Below are 11,853 nucleotides of genomic sequence, written 5' to 3'. Positions count from 1 at the left end.
GATGCTGTCCAGATGGTTAGCGGTTATTGACATTTACGACTGCAAGATACAGCATCGCCCAGGCGCTGAACACCAGAACGCAGACAGTTTGTCAAGATAGCCACACCGACCATGCAAGAGGGAAGATTGTCCAGATTGTCCAGGTAATAACATCATAAATCACAGGGAGAGCTCTGATAGGGACCTATTTGGTGGAGTGGGGTTAGAATAGGCAGAGGTTAACCAGATAGATAGTAGCAATTGGGTTGATAGTTAGGGCATGAGGAAGATGAAAGTATTAGGCAAGTTAGGAACTTGAAAGTTCACTTAACTCATAAGCCTACCAGAAAAGATATGGCACGATTTTCCTATGAGGTACGGGTTCATTGTCAACAATGGGACAGACTCACATTCCAAGATAGGGTACTTTGTGTTCACGAATCAAGCACCCCTCATGACAGATACAGAGTAGTCGCCCCATCAAATATCCGTACAGAAATTATGAAACACCGGTTTAGCTGAAGACGTAAGGCGGTGGTGTAGGTTATGTAGTATGTGTGTTCGACGCAAACCTGGTCCTGGGTTTGGTAGATCCCCATTGCGTCCTACTATTGACCAAGTAACAAAGCCTCTTGATCGAATCGCTATTGACATCCTGGGTGGTTTAAGACAGACCAAAATAGTAATAATTATATATGTGATAGTTGTTATCGATTATTTTTCTAAATGGGCTGAGGGTTACGCTGTACCTGATCACACAGCTCTGACTGTGGCTGATAAAATATGTACAAAATTTTGTTCCAGATTTGGTACCCCGAGACAGATACACACAGATAGAGGGCCTGAGTTTAAAAGGGAACTGTTATCATTGGTCTGTAATAAACTAGATATTCTGAAAAGTAGGACCACACCTTTTCGTCCACAGTCCGATGGGCTAGTGGAGCGTTTAAATAGAACCCTGATTAAAATGCTGGCCATGTATGTTAATGAGAATTTAGATGATTGGGACGATCACTTGCCATACACACGGGGGTAATCGTGGTACATCGGTTTTTTAATTCCGTCAGAGTGGTACAACGGTATTTCAATTCCGTCAGAGTAAAATGGTGGCTACAAATTCCGTCAGAGCAAAATTGCAGGACATATGTGACTTTTACTACATGTAGAAAGATTACTATTGTGAAACATGCTGCGATTATTGCGGTATGTCACAACATCACTATTCTGAACACTTTATTATTTGATTTGGTGAATGTGAATATATAACTCCAGATAAATCCATCTTTGTAAAGAAAATGTGTCAATTAGTTGAAATTACGTTTTGGATACATAAAATAGTTCTGAAAAGTATTTTGTTAAACAAACAATATAAGGATATGATCATTTGATCATTATAACAGATCAAAGCCGGCGAAAAAGAAAGTTATGGCGGTTTGCTTTGATCAAAATAAAGTATTTGGAACAATGATACATTTTCCGTTCACTACTGATACAATTTCCGTTACCTACTGTTTGAGACGTGATACAATTTCCGTTCATCTTAAATTAAGATTTTATTACCGTTTCAATCGGGAAAATGTACATAAAGTACGTATGCGAAGCACAATAAACATCCTCACTAGATGAAATATTATTGGTATTCATCAAGAAACAAGGAATATTCTATTTATTACAAAAATGTATATTTTTTCTCGCTCTCATCTACAAAAAACAATACTACTAGATTCGCCAAAGGTTATTCCGTCATTGAATTAAAACAATTATTTACCTTTTCGATTATTAACTATAAACTAATGACGTAATAATCAATATGGTATTTTCACCGTCAATGCTGCATTCATATTGGTGAAAAGCGGGTGAAAACATAACTATTGATATTTTCACTGGAATGAAGTATTTCGTTTTTATGTTCACCTTATATTTTATTGCGGAAAATCCACTAAAATGGTATAATACCTTTTAAATTAAAAGTCAATGAAAAGTATTAATATATGCTGACCAATGGAAATAATAGACATTGCTGTGCAGGAAGAAGTCCAGGTGTGTCAGGATGCATTTAACACAGTACTCTAACACAGATCATCAGAGGGGCCAAGGAAAGGAAAGGGGATCTGGCTGTTATGTGGTTAAACCTGGAAAATGCGTATGGTTCACGCTGTAGAGTTACCATGTGCCGGGGAAGATAAGCTATCTGCTTAAGGATTACGTTGACAGACTTCAGATGAAGTTTACAGTGCTGGATTACACAATCACCTGGTAGTGTCTAGTAGCTGGGAAAGTTACCGAATGTACTGTGTCAGTAATTTTGTTCTCTATGAACCTAATGGTTAAATCTTTTGAAAAGATGAGTAGAGGGCCATGGAGGAAAGCAGGTATTCGACAACTTCAGTAAAAGCTTTCATGGGCGACATGCCGGTAAGCACAAAGACGGCAGTCGAAGCTATGTGGAGCATGGTATCGAAGAAAGGAAAAGTTACCAACATACATTTGAGATAGAAGAAGACACTATTCCAACCGTGTCCAAGAAGACAGTGGAATGCCCTGGTAAATAAATACTACAACGGCTCATTGAGTGACACCAAGACCGTGAGTGAAACCAAACAGCTGAAGAAGTGGATGGACACAATAGAAAGAATCGGTCTACCTGGGAAATACAAGCCCTGGATTTATCAACACGGCGTGCTACCTCAAATCATTTGGCGTCTACTAGAGTACGAAATGAAAATGACGGCAGTCGAGTGGCAGTTCAGAAAAAAAAAACTTCCCCTGATGTCACTAACAGAGGAGTACACGGTCACCAAAGTCAGACAGCTACTAATGTTTAGAGACAGCAGAAATGCTAAGGTGGGAGGAGCGAAGGAGGACATCACATCTGGGAGAAAATGGTTAGCAAAGAGGACAATGAATGGAGTAGAATCATGTTTGAGGCATGGTGACATCGTGTGAAGTGTGGCAGTGGGCAGGCAAGCACTCGATGTAACAACTACAGCAAGATGGGGAGAAGCTACGGATGAGAAGAGACAACTTATACAGAAGGAAGTCCGCCAGATGGAGGAACACACAAGAACGGTCCGGGCAACAAGCTTGACGCAGCAGGGCAGTTGGTTAAATTGGGAAGGTACTGGTCAAAAGAAGTTAACATTGAGCGATATCTGCTCTATGGACGCGCAGAAACTGCAGTTCCAGCTGATGTCAGTATATGATGTTTTGCCCTCACCAACAAACTTCGTAACATGGGATATAAGAGGAACCAAATTGCAAGCCCTGGGGAAAACCAGCAAATGAAGAGCACATCCTGTCTTCATGCTCAGTAAGGTTGTGCGGATGGACGATATACATGACGTCACAACAAGGTTATATCTGTCCTTGCAAATGCATTAGAGAAGAACAGGAAGAAGCCAGAGAAGGGCAAAAGGGTATGAAATTTGTCATATTTGTCCGAACAGGAGAGCAGATTACGAAAGGCGGTGTGTAAGGAAGTGGGCTTCTTTGCGAGCAAATCTAGAATGTCGAATGCAGTTTCCACCAGAGATAATATACACGTAACAACGACAAATCAAAGACCAGGTATTGTCATATGGTCTACCAAACAGGTTATCTTGGTGGAGTGGGAAAAATGCGTATGAAAGAAAGGGAGCTAAATACCAGGATCTAGTAGCAGACTGTCATTAAGGAGAATGGAAGATGGAAGGTAGGATGCCTTCAGGTGCAGATGCGAATCATTGGTGCCACCTGAGCAGAGAGGAAGAAGTTGACCGGATGTGTGTGCCGGGAGACAGAAATGGCTTCATTATTGGTGTGGAGGAAACGAGAGGAGCTGTGGAAAGTGCTACACAAGTAAGACCTACTGTGTATGATCATTTCTCCGAAACATACCAACTGATTGCAGCCATTCTAGATTGTCGGATAGCGGAGTGTTCCCGAGCTGGGACTTGATCATCCCAGTCGGCGTACTTCTGCAGATTGTAGTGGACAGCGCTGAAACAATCCCGAAAGGAGGATCCACCTAATGACGGAATGATGTACTTAGGCATTGAATCAGGTTTACTTATTTAGAAATGGAAATTTATAATTTTATTATGGGGAAAAATAAGGATTATTCCAATAAAATAAGTACAGTGGAACTCGGTTGATACGAACTCGAAGGGACCGAAATAAAACTTCGAGTTATCCGAGTGTTCGAATTAAGCGAGTTCTCTTGTCTGCTGATTATGTCTTTACATGGTGTATATATAGACTAGTTCCATGTCGAAAATAGTTGCAAAATTATAACAAGAAAACCTAGATATATATTTTGAAATGACGTCCTACGGCAGATTTATGAAAAAGAAATCGGCATTTCGGCGATCTAGTTGTCCAAAAAAAATCTCATTTCCAGTTATAAGAACATTTTATATATTATTTTTGTCTTTCGGACCCAAAGTTCACTTCGTATTATCAGAGTTTTTCGAGCTTTCCGAATTCGAATTACCCGAATTCTTTAAACAAAGATAAAGAGGGAACTCGGTTGGGACCGTCAAAGTACTTCGTATTAAGCCGGGTTGTCGAATTATCCGAGTTCGTATCAACCAAGTTCCACTGTACCATATTTGTGTTCTAGTTTTAATTACAGCATGATGTTACCGGACATTGTGAATTTAATGCATTCTAATATACAGGGTTATTCCGTGTCTCTTGGTGAATGATAGGGATGGTTCATCCGCTGTGGTGGAGTTGCGAAAAAAACAAACATTTTATTCAGTTTACTATTAATTACATTTTGTTCGCTTCCTTTCACCGGTTCCATCAAATGCCAACTCTCAATCTACCAGAGTTACTAACAAACAATCTCTAATTGAGCTATCATTCCTTGCGGGTAGGTAACGGTTAATACGTCTTATATTTGTCATATTGAGAGACCGAAAAAATACCTGGCAGAGATTGGGAAATAACATAATTTACGCACACATATTTAGGACGTGCGTAACAATCAATGCTTGCCTTCTAGGGTATAAGAGTACGGAATATTTTCACAGCGAATACCGCATTCTGATCAGTAAAATGCGATTTACGATATTAACACTATGTCGTGGTAATTAAAAAGGTACATGAATATATGTGTATATATATCTACAGAAATTTGTACATACACTTTGGGTGTAGATCATTATACGTGTATTAATGAAAAAGACTAATTACAACCTATACAACCACAAAACTACTGTAATACAATGGTAAATTATCGTGCTTGTTTTGAATTTTGTCTTTATTCCCTTCAAAACAAGAAAACTGAACCTGAATGGTCTTCTAATGAACAAAACAGATATAATTAATTAGCTTTGTCACAACAAAATAAAACGATTGGAATAAGAAATACAGATAAATAAGCTACAAATGTCTTCATTGATGTAAATGGAATATCAAAAGACATGAACGGAAATTGTATCGTACTTCAACGGAATTTGTATCATCCTACATTTTTAACTTGACGGAAATTGTATCATTGAATTTTACATACAGTGAAAACAATCTACAAACCATGATTTTACTTACCAATAGGTCACTTATTACACAAATATAATGATTATCGTAATAATTACTCTGGTTATAATCTATGGACAATACGAAATACATCTAAAAACACACAAAAAGCAATTTTTACTAACTATTACGGCAATCTTGATATGATTCCATAGTAACTTTCAGTAGATGTGTATTACCATAGCTTGACATTAAAATTGTATCTATATCCATGTCTCGCAAGTAAAAAGATGGTTTTAATCACATATACTTTCTTTTTTTCTGCTTCAAAGTGCCAGTGTATAACTTTTTTCCTCTGACGGAATTTGTAGCCAACATTTTGCTCTGACGGAATTGAAATACCGTTGTACCACTCTGACGGAATTGAAAAAAAACGATGTACCACGATTACCCCCGTGATACATATTAGCAGCGTATCGAGCAACCCCACATGATAGTACAGGATGCAGTTCTAATCTGATTATGTTAGGTAGAGAAGTAAAATTAATTTCCACTAGATATTGTTGTGGGTGGGCCCCCAGGAGAGGAAATAAGGTGTCGCAACCTATATGTAGATTGGTTGCAAAATTCTATGACAGATTTTAAATTTGTAAGAGAAAAATTAGGAATCGTAGCTAAACGTCAGAAAAACTATTACGATAAGGGTCTGAAAGTCAGGAGTTACAATATTGGTGATATGATATGGCGATGGTATCCCCCAGCGGTACAAAATAAACTCGGTATGGAATGGACAGGACCCTACAGGATAACCTGCAACCTGTCTGATGTTACTTACGACGTACAGAAGCCTCCTGGAAATCGACCTGTTACCATACATGTTGACCACACCAAACCATATTTGGGTGAACCTGATTCAGACATCCCAGAGGAGGAAACCAGTAACCAGGGGCCAGCAGATATCACTCTCGGAGAAATTATGGTGGAGACGAGACCTGGACGAATCTGGATAATTACGTCAATGGAAACATGGAGCAGGAGAGTTATAACCAGAATAATTTAGAGAACACTAAAACTCTTGTTCGCACCAGGGCAGGAAGAACTGTGAAACAAAAAAATCATATTTTCTTTTCAGTAATTTGTTAAAGAAGGGGGGGGAGGATAACAAATATTGTTAAATATATTTGTTCTAGTGTGGTATATATTTATGGTATGTATATATCATCAACTTATGTTGATCATGGTTAATGTGTGATTATAAATTTAAACCACTCGTAGAGCAATGTATACAGTGTCAGTATTAGGTTTGTTTATCAAGCTTTACCCTATACCTTACGAGTTTTTTTTTATCAATAACTCATTACATGTACCAGTATTTTTTTTCAATTTTCATATATTTAATCTCCTTGGTATTTTTGGATATTATCAGTGGCTGAGAATACAGAAAATGTTTTACCACCATGGCAAGACTGGCTGGATGTTGAGGTGTCCGAGTCCGAGTTGGGGTCAGTGGACGCCGATATCAGGCCTGTGTTGAAGGAGGGTGGTATGGCGTGCCCGGTGATCTCCGGTTTAAACCGTTTCTTCCCGACATTTAAAGCAATGAAGCTGCATTGGAAAAAGCGACACATTCCGGAACTGATCTTGTACCGTCGTGGAATAAGTAGCTTTCGCTCTGCGTACCCAATCAGGTTCGACGGCACCTGATGAGGAGGACCACGGAGGAAGCTGCTGCAGAAATGTTAACAATCGTGGAAAGGAGGGAGCTGGCTCCAAATAATTGTTATACATCCCCTGGGAAAACATCGATACCTGTTGCCTCTGTCAGCGAGAGGGCTGCAGCCTTTCGGGACGAGTACGTCAGGCTAGAGAAACTGCGGCGAAACTATTCAGTTTGGACAACAGCATCACACCTCCTCAGGTGTACCAAGCCCGAGATGAGGAGGTAGTTCTGTACGGTGTGGAAGGGCAGGCTACAGGATTTGTGCGGGTGAGGGCTCAAGGAAGTTCTAGTGAGCTTGTAACTCTCTCTGTGGATCCAGAGGCATACCTGGAGGGAATCCCTGATTCCGAGGAAAAGTGAAACTGGAAATATAATATATTTTTAAGTTATATAGTGGGAAAAAAACTTTTCTTTGGATCTATTCTGTGATTTACATGGTGGAACTGTTTGTATAAACTTGTTCAGGTCCCTGGATATTTAAATGGACTTTTCTTATTCATTTTTTTCATTTTCAATCTATGTGAACTTTAAAGTAAAATTAATATTGATGATCAATTTCATTGTGGAATAATATAATATTGAAATACGGCACACCATGAAGGTATACATACTGTATTTCATTTAGAATTAATTTAAATTTAGTATCTAAAAAATTCTACAGTATGCTACACGGTCATATTTATGGCTAATTTATGGTAATTTCTAGTCCAAGGGGAGCTAATTCAATGTCACTAAGTACAATTATTATGTTGCTTTATAAGTGGTGGTCCTAGTTGAAAGCTGATTATATATACGTGAAAACTAGGGTTGATGATTATTTCCGGAAGATGTGAAATGCTGCTGCTACTTCCAAATAGTTACAGAAACAGAGTAGAGTTTAATTTATTTTCTGTCTGGTATCTACTAGATTTAGTGGTTACTGAATAAGGGTGGCAGTGTTGTTTTTATTGTTGATAATTTTGTTGATTAATTGAAGCCTGTTTATTTTCATAAAATTGTATTTGAAAATAAAATACATTTATTTCAAGGCAATGCTCGCACAGTCTATACTTAGTCTTCGTGGTAGGCCTTAGGCGAATAGTTGTTAAAAGTTAGACTTCAAAATTCATATGTTTGCTACGTTGTATATATTAAGTATATGGTGTAGCGTTAAAACTCACCTTCTACATAGGTTTGAGGCAGATGTTCTTTGTTTTTATCCATTTTTGGCAGTTTTCGGTAGGCTTTTTACACATCTTTGCATCTTAAGGCTCCAGTCGACCTTCGGTCCATTTAAAGAAGGGAGGTGTGTAACGGGAACCGTAACATTTTATTTTGCCATCATAGTATATTTACTATGATTTGTTTAACTTTTCAACTCATTTTATCATTCCGGTCATAGGTTAATTGTTTACAAAAAATCACTAGATATAGCTACACTAGCTCTCGGTACGCGGGCAGAGTGCTGCTGCACGTTTTATCCGAAATAACTTTGGGTTCGAGACTAAGGCGCATTCGCTTCGGCCTCTGATTGGTCACTGTTGTATTCCGCATAATTTCGCGGGATTTTGTTTTGTAAAATTGGATTCTATAAAACTCATAGATAGCAAGTATGTACGCCGCTTTTACGATTGAATCCGTGAGCCGTCGGTCATTCGTTCCTCTTTCTAATATTACTGATAATTATAGGCTAAGTATAAGCGTTACTCATGTTTATTAGGAACTAGGTGGTAATTAGCTGGGATGGGGTGGTCTCAAAGTAAACCTGTAATGCCATTCTGGTGAGTGCCGTTTAGTCTTGTTTACCTGCAAGTGCGCGGCCCTGTGCCTTGTCATGTTTTGTATACGTCCCGCTTTGTCTGAATACATATTTGTTATTAATGCTTTTATTTGTCAGTCTTATTTTCCACGTTCTGTCAAAAAGTATTTTACTCAATATAACCTGGGTTGAAGTACTGAACGTGGAGTGGGCGTGCACCTAAGTACTACCCTCCCGTTACACAATGAATAGCTAATATACAGTTACAATGTGAATAAATTGATATACACACCACATAATATTTATTAACAATACATGGCCATAACTGATTTTACTCTCCAATGTAAAAGGCGTTAATATGCTAATTTTTTTCCATGAAATACATTTCTAATCTAGGCTTCCTGTTTATACATGTACATATGTAGCTACAGAATATGATAAGTTATTGTGGCACCAGGGATATAGCATATCCAGCTTGGCAACATTATGCTAAAATAGTCAGTAAATTTATATCTTTGCAAATATGATTATTATTAAATGGTTACAGGACATATTCAAAACCAAGGAACAAAAATATAAATAGTAAATTGTAAAATATATCTTATTATATTTTCACTGAAGACATAAACTTTGACACCATGCCCTCTGGCAACATGGTTTTCATCAATTTTGAAAAAATGAAGTGAAATATTTTTTACAAACTGCTGATTTTTTAACAATAAATACTTTCAATCAACAAATTATGTTTTATTTTCTTTCATAATAATGTTTAAGCTCAATAAATTATTAGAAAATCAACATCTTATGATCTATCAAAGGAAAGTACTGCGATAAAAAAATGACCATTCTCTGTGTTTTCTGTTAAAAACTCATGTACAGATGATGTGTATAAATAAAAAAAATGTGTGGTCTCTCTAGGATCTTAAATTTTCACATGAGAATTGGAGCCTTACAGCAAGCGAAAATATTGAATTGAGTTTTAAAAAATCTCCTATACCATGTATGAAATCAACATAAATTTAAGATATTTTTCACATAAACAACTAACCATATGTTTAAAAAATTCCAGGTCAAGTTGTATTCCGAAAATCCAGAAGTGGTTGTCATTTTGTCTTAAAAACCTTGTTCATACTGTACCATCTAAGAAAAACTTCAGATGTATTGACGCATTCACTTTTGTATATCATATAATGATATTATGACAGATAGCATTTGGTTAAATTGGACATAATAATTATATCTATAAATAGATAACAGAGGTAGACTGTCCACTGTGGAGTGTCAGTTTAGAGGGATCATGCTGAATGGAAGGGTTGACCTGCAATGTACAAGAACTTAAAAAAAAGTTTTATATTTAAGACAAGTTATAACTCAAAAATCATAATAGTGAATAAGCTGTAATATGAATAACTCAAAACCCTAATTTAAGAGCTTAAGTGTTGAGAGCGCCGGATATTATTACCTAACCAGATCTTTGTCGGTAAATCAGACACTGCTATAAGGTCTTTTATCGTAAGCGCGTTATGAAACAACGTGGCTCTGACCACTCGAGTCCGCAGGTGATGATCTAACAATCACTGCGCATGTGCAACTGTCGAGATGCTGATTTCGGTTAACTGGTCTGGTCACTCTCTACCAAGACCAATAAAGAGGAAGTATCTAAAGAAACAGCTCTCTTTATTATATTTATAGGTAAGCACAGACTTTGATATTTTGTATGTTGTATAGTGTATAACTTGTATATGATAATTATGTTAAAGTCAATGTATGGAATTTTTGCTTATTTAATTCCAAATCTAATGATGTTTATTTGAAAATCGTTATGGTCTTGAATTAATTGTTTTTTGATTATTTTGTATTATTTATTTTACTTGTGTGTTATATTTGTAAAATTCTATACTGAAAGTATGTTGTTATAACCAGTTTAAATATTGCAAACTTGGCCACTTTGTAATTACTGATGTACAACCTAACTTATGTGAGTGATGAGATTTACTCCCCTTTTGTTGATTAGTGCATTTCCTGCGTTTTACAAAATTAACAACTCGAGAAAGAATCTTCTTCGTAAAATGTTTTCTTAACTCATCAACATGCTGAATGTTGGATATATCATTTATAGACTAGGTAATTTTTCTGTAGTATTAATAGTATTAATATAAATTTAAGGCAAAGCCTCAGAAAAGCGCAGCTACATGTAAAAGATTATAACATCATAACTTTATATTGTCTTTAATTTTCTACGAAATTAACAATAAAATATTTCACTGACATGCACATACTTGATAGCTAGAAAGAATTCAAAATTATCTAAATGGAATAGTTTAAATCAGATGAAGAGAAAATTTGGCAATATGTCATGCTATCAAAAATACGCGCGAATCTGTGCAGTCATCTTTGGCGTCAAATTTTGTGACGTCACTGCTGACGGTGCCGTGCGCTTGAGAACATACACAGTATATATTGGACCAGTACATTTATTGCGTTGTTCTTGCATATGTGTAAATGAAAACTATTTACAGTAATTTTAAAGCGTATACTGATAACACATTTAGTCTAGTGCAGAAAATTCAAAGCTCGTCATGCCGATAACGAGAATTAAAACATGGCTGCCTACATGGAGGTGCGAGACTATTCCCTTGGGACACAATTTCAAAGTCCAAGGGGTACTGGAATAATTGGAATCTATATACTCACACACGTGTTATGGTTATTAGAGCTTCGCTCTACGCGGCCTTCGGCCTGCGCTCTTATAAATGTTGTCTATGTGTAAGCTTGATTTTGCTAAACAATTGAATTCATACGCTCGGGAAAATGTTTCGCATTTTGATCTTTTTTCTGTAAACAAACATATTTATCCTAAATTGAATAAGGTTAACTCTATATATGAAACAATATTATGTTTAAGAAAACAAATATGTAGTAACAGTTACCTCCCTTGTTATATTGAAAATCAATG

The sequence above is a fragment of the Argopecten irradians genome, chromosome 1 (assembly GCF_041381155.1).
Source record: "Argopecten irradians isolate NY chromosome 1, Ai_NY, whole genome shotgun sequence".
NCBI lineage: Eukaryota > Metazoa > Mollusca > Bivalvia > Pectinida > Pectinidae > Argopecten > Argopecten irradians.
The sequence above is the reverse complement of the archived record's forward strand: the minus strand, read 5'-3'. Positions refer to the sequence as shown.